This window comes from Diadema setosum, chromosome 6, assembly GCF_964275005.1.
Source record: "Diadema setosum chromosome 6, eeDiaSeto1, whole genome shotgun sequence".
Classification (NCBI taxonomy): domain Eukaryota; kingdom Metazoa; phylum Echinodermata; class Echinoidea; order Diadematoida; family Diadematidae; genus Diadema; species Diadema setosum.
This window is the reverse complement of record NC_092690.1, coordinates 13042315-13055917: the sequence shown is the minus strand read 5'-3', so window position 1 is coordinate 13055917 and position 13603 is coordinate 13042315. Positions and strand designations below refer to the sequence as shown.

Genomic DNA, 13603 nt, shown 5'->3' with positions numbered 1-13603 from the left:
ACAGAAAAACCTACACTGTTATCAAGTTTTGCATGTGCAATGCAACTCTGATGAGTGCCACTAGCAAAACAAGCAAGCAAACAAACAAGCAGAAAATGTAATGTTTGTAGGCCTGTCTTCTTAATACAAAACTTCAAAATGATTGCCACTCCCCTGTACACATCCCTGTACAATATGAACGACAAAATATACATGGAAATAAACAAATGTTTTTTTTTTTCTGTCATGCAGCTACAATGTTCATCAATTTGGGTGCTGATTAGAAATCAGAAGGATGTTACCAACAAAAAGGTAAAAAGTAAAACATCTAAATTTGCTACCTCAATCTGGATTTTTCCCTAGGTATTGGGAAAACAAAAACACCAAAACTCTGAATTGACGCCAACATCAAGACCGTTAATCAGAATCATTAGATAATGAACATTGACACTTATTTGCCTTGAGATGTTCAACATCATAATATTACTCTGATTTACTGAAGCTGGATCTTAGGTGATGACACAAATGAAATTTCCAAATAATTGTCCTATTCTACATTATCTGAAAGGGATATTATACAAACTTTTCAATTCTCTCATCCAAAAAAGAAGATGTGTTATATAGGACTCTGAATGATGGCCTCCTCCAGGGTGGCTGTAAACTAACTCCACTCCTTTATAACATATACACGGTGACATGACAATCATTTCATGTAGGAAGTTTGCTCGTGCAGATGATCTTGCCCTTACGTCTCATAGAAGGTCCTTGGATGACATCAGCCGAGTACTGACCCATCTCAAGACAATAGATGAATACTTCACTTTTTGGAGACTTTGCCCAAACCTTTACAAGATTATACCATCCGGTCCGCGAAATTATTTTTCCCACATAAGTTTCGGACCCCAAGTCTAAGTCGTGTTTTGGATTGTATTACAGTTTACTTTAATATAATTTTGGAAAGTGGTGTAGTTCCAAAAGACTGGTGTCTCGGTACTATGATACCAATTTTTAAGAAAAAGGGAAGGGATACAGACCCAGATAATTATCGTGGAATAACGCTTTTAAGCTGCTTGGGGAAGTTATTCACTTCTATTTTGAATCATAGGATAACAACTTACCTTAATAATCAAGGTATGCATGGGGAAGAACAAGCTGGCTTTCGAGCTGGATATCCTATAATGGATCACGCCTTTGTTTTGAAAACTTTAATTGATATATATTTGTTTAAACGCAAGCGAATTTATTGTGCATTCATTGATTTTAAGAAAGCCTGTGATATGGTTGATAGGGTATCACTTTGGCATAAAATGTTGAGGTCTGGGGTGGATGGTAAGGTGTTTACAGTTATAAAGAATATGTGTGCTCAAGCCAAATCTTGTGTATTAGTAGATGGTCAACATTCTGAGGCTTTTCAGTGTAATGTTGGTGTACGGCAGGGTGAAAATTTATCGCCTCTGCTTTTTGCAATATATTTCAATGATTTTGAATCGTTTTTGAGTTGTCGTTTCAAGGGACTACAGTTTTTGTTTGAAAAAGTTTGTGTTGATATTTTAGACAAAGAAGTCAGTGAGGATCTTTTTATACATTTATATACATTGTTGTATGCAGACGACACTTGTATTTTAGCCGACAGTGCAGAAGAGCTTCAGTTGGCTTTGAACAGTGTTGAATGCATTGCATCGATATTGTATAGATTGGAAGTTAAATGTCAATACTACAAAAACTAAGGTCCTGATTTTCTCAAGAGGCAAAGTACGTAACTTTCCATTGTTCAGTTTTGGTGAAGACAAACTTAATGTAGTGGATGATTTTGTTTATTTAGGTATTCAATTTCATTACAATGGAAGTTTTAAGAAGGCTATTAATAACAGGTGTAACAGGCAAGGAAAGCACTTTTTTCTATGTCACTAAAGGTTCAGAAACTCAAGCTGCCTGTGGATATTCAATGCGAACTGTTTGATCAGTTAGTGTTACCAATACTATTGTACGGGTGTGAAGTTTGGGGTTTTGAGGATTTGAGTCGAATCGAAAATTTTCATAGGAAATTCTTGAAATCGTTGTTATGTGTAAATAAATTTACACCAGATTGTATGGTATATGCAGAAACCGGGAGAACACGACTGGCTAATACTGTTAAATATCGTATGGTTAGCTTCTGGCTGAGGATCATAAAGGGTTCTTCTGGTAAATATTCATTCAGGTTTAATACACTCCAAAGATTAATAAGTCAACAGGACACGACCTTTGTATTCAAGTGGATATCTCATATTGAGGAAATTTTAAACAATGCTGGTCTTGGTGTTGTATGGCTAAGAAAAGGGGAAGGATTTAGTAATAACTGGATATTGAGCACCTTGAAGCTGAGATTAAGTGATATGTCCAAACAGGATTTGATGTCAAAAGTTTGGTCAAATAGAGTATGTTTAAATCATAGTATTTTTAAGACGAATAGTCTCTTTGAAAGGTATTTAGTCCAGTTGAATAAGAGGGATAGAATTTCATTGAGCCGTTTTAGATGTAGGTCAAATCAGTTGCCAGTTAATAATAGAAGATTTGTACAGTCATTTGATGAAAGGGATGTTCAATGCCCTTGTTGTGAGAGACATGAAACAGGTGACGAATTTCACTATGTTTTCGTATGCCCCTTCTTTGAAAAGGAAAGGCAGTTATATTTAAGCAATCATTATTTGGTTAAACGTCCTTGCTCAGTACACATGTCCAGATTATTTTCATGTTCGTATTTAGGACAGCTTAAAAGATTAGTATTATTTGTGAGGCTGATATGTCATATTTTGCAAATTTGCAGAAGCCTGAACATGTTGAGTGTACTGTAGTCAAGAAAGAAAATATTGTATCTCGTAGTGGTAGAAAAATTAAGCATCCAGTGATACTCGATCTCTAGTACATATTTTGTAGTTATATATAATTATGTCACGATTGTTTGGTCGTATGGTTCATACGATTAGTTAACCTTGCTTGCCAATTTGTATATCACTGTATAAATGTTTAGTAGATATACACTATTTTATATTCATCATTGTAATATATCTCAAACATGTATTCTTTGATATTGTAATAACCGTATCTTGCATTTATGTGTTCTACTCTCGTACCCCGTATCTTGTATTTATGTGAGGTACTCTCGTATACCTCGTATGTTGTACTCCGGAATGGAGTCGGAAGAGTCGAATAAAATCTAATATATATATATACATATATATATATATATATGTCTGTCATATATCTGTCACAAATGTACACACAAGTAGTTATGTACATGTATCGAGGCTGTATGCATGGTTGTTTTAATGTGTATGTACACGGGTGACCAGAATAATGGAGAACATTCTATATGATATAGATATAGTACATACAGGCTGACCAGATCAGTGGAGAATTTTCTATGTGGTATACAATGTAGCTACAGTACATGTATGCATGTGATAGGAAATACATTATAGCTCACCCAATCTAGAATGATTTAACCCATTCCAGAAAATTCTAGGAAGTGCTGGCTGAGTGAGGCACTGCCCTTGTAGCCCAATGTGATTGGTAGTTAATTTTGGCAATGATGTTATGCACATAGTTAGGCAGTGAGTCATCCAGGATTCCTGGAATTTGGACTTGCTAGTATGTTCAGGTATGTGGCCCCAGGTTGGAGAAAATTACAGAATGTACTAGAAAGGGGTGAATGGATAGTATATAAGCCGGAGAAATTCTGAGGTAGGCAGAGTACCCAACACCTCTGCTCTGAGAGTTACGTCACTTCTGGCTCTGAAGCGACTTGTTATATAGTCAGTCCTGTGTTACCTGCTGACCTGCTATACAAACTGTGTTTGTGGAGATAAGGCCTGGGAGACATTTTGCCTGCAGAGAATTAATTTGCCTACATTGGAGATAGACTCCATGTTTTAGTGTCAACGGACATTGTTACGGCAAAGCTGTGACGGGCTGGATTCCTTGCTGGACATTATAAAGTGAATCATCATTCAACGCATCAACTGGACGTGGTCGTCACAACGTTTGGATTCTGCGCGTTTCGCCGTGAACATATATCGTGGATTTTACCCCGGATTTATACTGTGGATTAATGCAACCTGTGCCTCTGGAGTTACGCCGGAGGAATCATTCATCGGCACGTCAAGGATTATTCATTTGTGCATCGAACATTGCATTTGGACCTTCTCAATTAAAGGATTTTCTGATATCAGATACGTGTAAGTGATTCCACTATTGATTTATAATTGTTTTATTGATCATTATTGTACTGATGTGAAAACCGATTACGAGTCTGTATCCACGATATCACTGTTAATAAACCGCCCGAACATTAGTTGATTGTTTCCTTTGTGCGATCATTCTCACATATAATAGTCGTAACCAAATTGGGGGCTTGTGTCCGAGAAGTGAATTTAAAGCCAAAACTTAGAATTTGGAATGTTCCGGAATCCAGAATATTGGTACAGACAAAATACCAGTTGAGTTGATTGTTCAATTGTATATTGTGTGTATACATTGTGACAATGTCAATCAGTACAATGGATGTTCAGGCATTTGTTCAGAGGACAGATTTGTCCCTCAAAGATTTGCAAAGGTTACGCAAATGTGATTTGACCGCCATTGCACAGCATTTAAATGTAGATGTTCCACAAGGTGTAAGAAAGGCAGAAATTCTTGACTTAGTAGCTGGTCACATGGAGCTCAAAGAAGAAATTGACACTCCAGATCGAGCTCAAATTTCAGATCAAACACGGCTTGAGCTTGCGAAATTGGAAATGGAGAAAGAGAAGATGAGATTAAAACTAGAAAGAGAGCAAAGGGCTAGAGAAATGGAAATGAAGGAAAGGGAATGGGCTAGAGAAATGGAATTAAAGGAAAGAGAAAGGGAAAGAGAGAGGGAAAGAGAACAAAGAGAAATGGAAATGAAGGAAAGGGAAAGGGCTAGAGAAGTAGAAAGAGAAATTGAAATGAAGAAACTTGAAGTGGAGCAACAATTGAAATTGCGTGATATGGAATTGGCTCATGCACAGACTGTTGGAAATTGTGAAAGGGCTCCCTCTGAATTTGATTTGGCAAAGAACATTCGATTGGTGCCAAAGTTTGAAGAAAATAGAGTTGATGCATATTTTGTGTCATTTGAGAAGGTGGCTAACAGTTTGAACTGGCCACAGGACTTTTGGCCCTTGCTCCTTCAAAGTGTGTTTGTCGGCAAAGCAGCCGATGTGTACTCATCTCTCTCTGAAGAGCAATCACGTGACTATGCTACAGTCAAGAAGGCAGTGTTGAATGCTTATGAGTTGGTGCCAGAGGCGTACAGACACAAGTTCAGAAATTCGTACCGCAAACCAGGCCAGACACATGTTGAGTTTGCTCGTGAAAAAGAAATGATGTTTGATAGGTGGTACAGATCCCTGAAAGTGGATCAGGACTTTGATAACCTACGTGAGGTTGTTCTCTTGGAAGAATTCAAAAAGAGTGTTGCTTTCAGTGTGAGGTCGCATTTGGATGATCACAAAGTGACAAGTTTGCATAAAGCAGCCTTGATGGCTGATGAGTATGAGCTGACCCACAGAAATGACAACAGACCACCTTTCAGGAATTTCTCTGGAAACAAAAGAGACAAAAATCAGTTGAGCAATCCAAAGAATGCTGGTCCTGAAAAAGGCACGAGTTCTGAAACTTCATCGGCACCAAAGCCTCAATCTGACAAAGGGTCCTGTACAAGTGCAAATGTCATCAAATGTTTTCACTGTAACAAGACAGGGCATGTAAAGTCACAGTGTTGGAAGTTGCAAAACAAAACAAAGAAGGACATGGGATTTGTCATGTCAAAAAGTGTCCTACCCGAAAATAGTGTCCCGTTCAGTGAAACACAGGCCATTGAAAGTCGATCTCCCAAATTCAGAGATAGAACTAAGCAGGTGGATGAGAGCTATCGTAGCTTTTTGTTTGATGGTGAGGTGACCCCATGTGCTTCTGGCGAGGCAGGTAAGCCAGTAGTCATCCTGCGGGATACGGGGGCCTCTCAGTCGTTGATGGTGGATGGTGGTATGACTTTTCCACCAGATAGTGCAGTGAATGCAAAAGTCTTGATTTAGACTGTTGATGGCAGTTATATGTCAGTTCCACTGTAAAGAGTGGATTTGAAGTGTGACCTAGTTTCTGGTCCTGTCACTGTTGGAGTTGTTCCTGAGTTGCCCATGGTAGGCATTGACTTCCTGTTGGGGAATGACTTGGCTGGGGATAAGGTGGTTGCGTCTCCAGTTGTTTCGGATAAACCAGTGGTGGTTGCTGAAACTGAGCAGTTGCAGGAAGAGTTTCCTGGGATTTTCCCAGATTGTGTTGTGACTAGGTCTCAGGCTCGTAGAGCTGTTCAAGATGATGCGGATTCTGTTGATGTGGAGGAGAATTCCGGTGTTTGGTTGGCAGAAACCTTTTTCAAGGATTTGAATGATGGGGTTGCTGTATTAGGCTCCGAGGCTAACAGTGATGGGCTGTTTAGCAAGTCTTCCTTGGTTGAAGCACAGCAGGCAGACTCTGAGTTGAAAGGCTTGTCTCAGACGGCGTGTTCTGAGGCTGAGGCTGCAAAGGTCCCTGAGTGCTATTATGTCAAAGATGGCATTTTGATGAGGAAGTGGAGACCTCCCCATAGGCCAGCTGATGAGGATTGGACTGTGGTCCGTCAAGTTGTTGTCCCTCCCTGTTACCGCGGTGAGATCTTGAGGATTGCTCACGAGTTACCAGTTGGCGGCCATTTAGGCGTCAGAAAGACAAAGGATCGGATCATGAGGCATTTCTATTGGCCAGGGTTGAATATGGATGTGGCTGAGTTTTGCAAGACTTGTCACACATGTCAGGTGGCTGGTAAACCACAGCATTCAGTGAAGCCGGCGCCATTGATTCCGATACCTGCGTTTGAAGAACCATTCAGTCGGGTTCTAGTTGACTGTGTTGGACCTTTGCCTAGGACTATGTCGGGTCATAAGTACCTCTTGACAATCATGGATATGTCTACACGGTTCCCAGAGGCTATCCCATTACGAAATATCACTGCTAAGACTGTGGTAGATGCTCTAGTGCAGTTTTTCACTAGGTATGGGTTGCCCAAGGAAGTGCAGTCTGACCAAGGGTCAAATTTCATGTCAGGCATATTTCAAGAGGTGATGTATCGTTTGGGTGTGAAGCAGCTGAAGTCGTCAGCTTATCATCCCCAATCCCAAGGTGCGTTGGAGCGCTACCACCAGACCCTAAAGACAATGATTAGGGCATTTTGTGAGGAGTATCCCGAGGATTGGGATAAGGGCATCCCTTTCCTACTGTTCGCAACGAGGGACTCCCAAAATGAGTCGACGGGTTTCAGCCCATTTGAGTTGGGGTACGGTCATGAAGTTAGGGGCCCACTGAAGCTCATCAAAGAGAAACTCATGACTGAGGATGATGAGGTCCACCTACTTGACTATGTGTCAAAGTTTCGTGAAAGGCTTTCAAAGGCTTGTGAGGTATCTAGGGAAAACTTGAAAGTGTCACAAGACTCAATGAAGAGAAAGGCAGACAAAAATGCCAAAGCCCGAACCTTCAAACCAGGTGACAAAGTTCTTGTACTGCTGCCCATCCAAGGTGAACCACTGAAAGCCAAGTTCAGTGGCCCATACTGTGTCAAAAAGAAACTCAATGATGTGAACTATGTGATCAGCACACCAGACAGATGCAAAGAACAGAGAATGTGTCATGTCAATATGCTGAAAGAGTGCTATGACAGAAAGTCAGTTGGTGTGACATAGATAGTGGATAGCACAGTAGAAGTTAAGGGTGAAAAGTTTTCACCGGCATATCACTTTTACAGTGTATGTGTTTAGAATATCCATTAATGTATGCAAAACAGTTTGACACGATTGTATAAGCTCCAAGAATCCAAGCAATATCAATGTAACTGGTATCCATGAAAAGAGAACATGGAATTAATGCAGCTATTTAAAAGCATGTGATTATTGTTGCTTGACTTGGATTGTACCTCACATTCGTTGTAAATAACAATGAGAAATTGTGAAGGTAAAAGAAACCCTTGCTACGGCAAGGCTTTCTTTTTCCCATGGGGGATGGTGTCACAAATGTACACACAAGTAGTTATGTACATGTATCAAGGCTGTATGCATGGTTGTTTTAATGTGTATGTACACGGGTGACCAGAATAATGGAGAACATTCTATATGATATAGATATAGTACATACAGGCTGACCAGATCAGTGGAGAATTTTCTATGTGGTATACAATGTAGCTACAGTACATGTATGCATGTGACAGGAAATACATTATAGCTCACTCAATCTAGAATGATTTAACCCATTCCAGAAAATTCTAGGAAGTGCTGGCTGAGTGAGGCACTGCCCTTGTAGCCCAATGTGATTGGTAGTTAATTTTGGCAATGATGTTACGCACATAGTTAGGCAGTGAGTCATCCAGGATTCCTGGAATTTGGACTTGCTAGTATGTTCAGGTATGTGGCCCCAGGTTGGAGAAACTTACAGAATGTACTAGAAAGGGGTGAATGGATAGTATATAAGCCGGAGAAATTCTGAGGTAGGCAGAGTACCCAACACCTCTGCTCTGAGAGTTACGTCACTTCTGGCTCTGAAGCGACTTGTTATATAGTCAGTCCTGTGTTACCTGCTGACCTGCTATACAAACTGTGTTTGTGGAGATAAGGCCTGGGAGACATTTTGCCTGCAGAGAATTAATTTGCCTACATTGGAGATAGACTCCATGTTTTAGTGTCAACGGACATTGTTACGGCAAAGCTGTGACGGGCTGGATTCCTTGCTGGACATTATAAAGTGAATCATCATTCAACGCATCAACTGGACGTGGTCGTCACAACGTTTGGATTCTGCGCGTTTCGCCGTGAACATATATCGTGGATTTTACCCCGGATTTATACTGTGGATTAATGCAACCTGTGCCTCTGGAGTTACGCCGGAGGAATCATTCATCGGCACGTCAAGGATTATTCATTTGTGCATCGAACATTGCATTTGGACCTTCTCAATTAAAGGATTAATACGTGTAAGTGATTCCACTATTGATTTATAATTGTTTTATTGATCATTATTGTACTGATGTGAAAACCGATTACGAGTCTGTATCCACAATATCACTGTTAATAAACCGCCTGAACATTAGTTGATTGTTTCCTTTGTGCGATCATTCTCAGAGTGATTTTGGTCGTAACAATAATATATGAATGTGAATATGACTTGTGTCTTCAAAATAAGAGTACGCATGCGTGTGGACTTGTTTTTTATATCGCGGCGAGCTAGGAAAAGAGAAAATCGAATAAAATGTCGACCTCCAACATTGTGTTGTGCTCGCATGTTTGTTGCCCCAGCACAACTGAAGTGATTTCTTACGCGCGGTATCGTGATATCGATCTTCTCAGAGAGAGTGCGTGACGATTATGTTTACCTGTGTGTCGAATTACGTTAGTGAGTGTGGCGTAACTTCTCTAGGTTTGCTTCCCGTCCATTTCTCTCTTTGTTTCTCTCTTTTGCTTTCGTATCATTCTATCTCTTTTATTCTCAGAGTACAATCGCACTTCTGAGAGTGTTTTGTTCATTTTTTAAAGTAATTATCTCGTTTGCAACAATTTAGAGGTGAGTTTTTGTTTGAGTGTTTGTTGAGTTTTTTGATTGAACACGATATAGATTATCTACGTGTGTGCGAGAACATCGTACTTTGTATGGTACCCACTTGTTTGTTTCCGTGTAAGCATTTTTACCTTAAAGTGTCTTCATCGTTCGTCTTCCCAGCATCGGGTTTTCACCCTAGTTTTCCTCATTGTAGTTTTTACCTCGATTTTTTTTTCCGGTGCAAGATGTTCAGTGTATTTTTTTTTTCTACGGTAAAATGCCATCGTTGGTAGTCTTGGACACTCTTGGTGTATTCATAACTAGTTTTCCACCTCCGTTTCATTTTGTGTACAACCCCGGCGCGGGGCGTTGTAACATAGTAACAGCGCCCCGAAGCAACCCATGCAATTTTAGGAAACACTCAAGTGCACTGCGACACGTAAACAACTCACCGCTCAAAACGACACTTGGATTGGCAAGTCATATGAATATTCATTTAATGTAGACTTGGGGTCCGGAACTTATGTGGGAAGAATAATTTCGCCGACCGGCCATGGTGAATGAAGACAAGATTGATGTTACGTATATGGAGATGAGGACCTGAAGATGAGGACGTCACAAAGTATTGTAAGGGCGTGGAGCAAGGTAAGACACAGGTGGATTTCATGAAGTTTAGAAGTTTTCTCCGTGAGAGGTGCAAGGACAATGCGACTCGTTATGTTCGCGACGGCTACACATACGGTGACAAGGATTGCAAAATAAATTGTCATTCCACTTTCAATTGCACGAGGGAGAAGGAAGGCATGCCACGCTCCGTAGGCCATGCCAAATCGTGCCATGGCCGCTAGGAATAGAGTTAATGATGGATTCTGGTAAAATTCTGAATTTCTTAGAGCATTTGCCAACCTTGTTCTCAAGTTTTTAGCCTGTTGGGGATAGCTGTTACTCGGTTGAAGCTTCTTCGCAGGGTCAAACCAAGAGTCTCCAAAGCCTGACATTCGGCGCTCATCTGACGTATCATCTAAGCTTTCGAGCAGCACTTCATTTCCATCTGCTGTGTGTAGATATCTCTTTGAAGAAACTCCGAGGAGGCCTTCAGAGTTGCTGCAGTCCAATTCACACAATGCATTGTCATTTGTAAATGTTTCTTCTGAAACATCTCCACACATAGGGATTTTCTCCTCGTTCGTTGCCTTATTCCGAGAGGATGCGGGCACCTTTTGACGAATCGCTGCGATCATTGTGATGAGATTCCCATGAACCCGCCCAGGATCAACATGGCGCCTCTCCAGCCGTACACGTTCATCAGGAATTCTCTTAGCAGAGGGATGACGGACATACCTGCCGCGAAGCCCATCGATCCTATGCTGAGAAAGAGACCGAAGTGTGTCCCTGCCTGCTCGCTGAGTTCCAGCAGTACGCACATCAACATGAACGAAAAGCCCACACCTAGCAATAGAGTTTTGAAAAAAAAAAATAACTAAGACGCAAAGTTCAATTGGCTATTGAGCCATATAAATGCTAAACCACAATTGTGTATTTTGGGATATCCAGATTAGAATAAAAGGCTGATTTTACGGAACACGCGAACATATTTCCGAAGGACGCGAGTGGCAAAATCCAATATTCGGAAAAGTTTTTCTCTGTGTTCCGACAATGAAGCCGAAAACCATCCTTGCGTAGTTTGGTCGAAGATCTCACGACGTATGTGCGAATGACGTGTGTGCCATTGTTAAAGTACAGCCAGTTACGTCCACGAAGAAAAAGCGATGGAAATGCGAACAACGCATTTTTTTTTTCAATGATCTTGGTAGAAATGCTTCAAAGGAGGGTAGCCGTCTTAAATTGAAGTTTTTGTCTTTCCTGTATATTTTTCCTTTCTCTACCTTTCATTTCTCTGTTGTGTGTGTGTGTCCCAACATTTTTTTTTTTCTGAGGACCAACCCCCACAATTATTTGACTTTTTGCAGGTTTCCCCACAATTATCTTCAACTTCAAACATAATTTTGGCGTACTTTAGAATTTAGAGCCATTTTAAGTGTATATTCCGTGATTTTTTCCTGTTTCAAAAATTTCGTTTCTATCACCATACCGTGTTTTTTTCTTGGATGTAGGCTACGAATTTAATTTGTAGAGCTTTAAAGAGATCATACATTAAGGGGTGCGGATTTTTCCCCAAACATGCGCTAAACGTTGGTGAGAATGTCTCAAAAGTACGCGAACAGTGTGCGGTTATATCGAAAAATGATCGGGAGAACTTCGCGAAATATACGCGAGACATTAACCAAAGTTTCGGGATCTGTTTGGGGTTTCACGAAGATTTTGCGAACATCGCGCACGTCTTGCGAAGGTCTTGCGGATATCACGAAGCTTTAAAGACATTTTTGAGAAAAAATGTTCGCCAAAAAGAAAACAAAAATATATATATATATATATATATATATATATATGTATATATATATATATATATATATATTTAATTCTTGCCGAAGTAAAAAAAAAAAAAAAAAAAAAAAAAAAAAACACCCACGAACAATTGACAACGCTTCCAAACCGCCGCTTCCATTTGATGATCTTCTCCAGACTGAAATATGAATGCTGAATTTTGCCATTTGTGTTCTATGCAAATCGCTCCCATGTTTCGTGAAATCAGTTCTTAAGGAGCCAGCGATTACCATAACAAAGCCACCAAATTATACCAGAGGTTTAAAAATGTTTTGTTGCGTGAAGGTATAGCGTTGGTAAAGGGCTTCACTGTTGTTTGTCATGTTCCTTTTTTTTTTTGTGCCACAATAATCATTCATTGCAAAAATTTATGAACCAAGCATGCTCAGTCATAGCTAACTTGACGTGGTATATTGCGTATAGAGATACTCGTGACGGAAATGATATATGAAAAAAATAATGTGTTATACATGTTATATGCCAATAATAGTTCTGAAAAATAAAGTTGCAGAATATATTGGTGAACAGATCTTGTCAGTGCGAAAGGGTATCAAGATATGTTCAAGACATCTCAATATGTTCAATGTGTACGATTTACATATCAACATGCCTCAGTAAGAATGTGCTGTTTTGTGGGACGGGCGAATGGCAAGAAAATCACTGTACCGCGGTATGAACAATAAAGGCCGCAGTTTGTAGGTCTACGTAGCTTCCGAAGCGAGATCTCATATGCAATACAAGAATATAATACAGAGGTTGAGTAAAATATGCCGTTGTAATTGGTTAGATTGCGTCACGTGATAGTGGAAAAAACTTCGGTATTGACCGATTCTGTGACGCGCTATGTGTATTTTTGGCATGGGCAGCGCCATTACGCGGTGTCTCAGCCGACCCCCCCCCCTTCCCACTCCCCCACCCCTCTCCCTACATTAGCACGCGCGCAGAATGAAAAAAACTGATGCATGGTTGCTTTAGCCAATGGGCGTCTCGTACTGAGTGCTCGAATGCTTGCTTAGTGCGCGAACCTTTGTTACAAGTGCGCGATAAACATGTTGCCCGGGGGGTGGGGGAGAGCGGGGGGGGGGGGGGGGGGTCGGCTGAGACACCGCAATTTGAGCTCATGGCTGCGCCCAGTGCCATAAAATGTCTGCTGCCCTTAACGAACCCGAATCGGTCAATAGGCACCATAGACCTCTATTATACGTACTAGAGTGCGGACTCGTCATACGCGCGCACGTTAAGGCTCTGTGATCGCATGGAGCACGATCCGCCATTACTAAGGGTGCGTTTATAAGATTTTGCGGGCCTAGAATCACTGTTTTGAATCACTGTTTTGAAACACTGTTTCAAATCACACTTTCGTCGGGAGAGCGTTTATAAGATTTTTTCTCCGAGCGTGTTGGGGCTCTCGCTCAGACTGTGCCATTGCGCAACTCACTCTGCGCAGTTTTTCCTCGGCAAAAGATCAAACAGGGTGCGCGCAAGGCATTGTAACGTCACATAAATAGTGTTTGTGATCGCGGTTGCGTTTATAAGATTTTTGAAACACTGATTC

At 40.7% G+C, this 13603-nt stretch overlaps 1 pseudogene; it reads left to right on the top strand.

The window, feature by feature from the left end:
- Positions 1-1256: 1256 nt before the first annotated feature.
- LOC140229851 (uncharacterized) lies at positions 1257-2881 on the top strand (annotated as a pseudogene).
- Positions 2882-13603: the final 10722 nt, after the last annotated feature.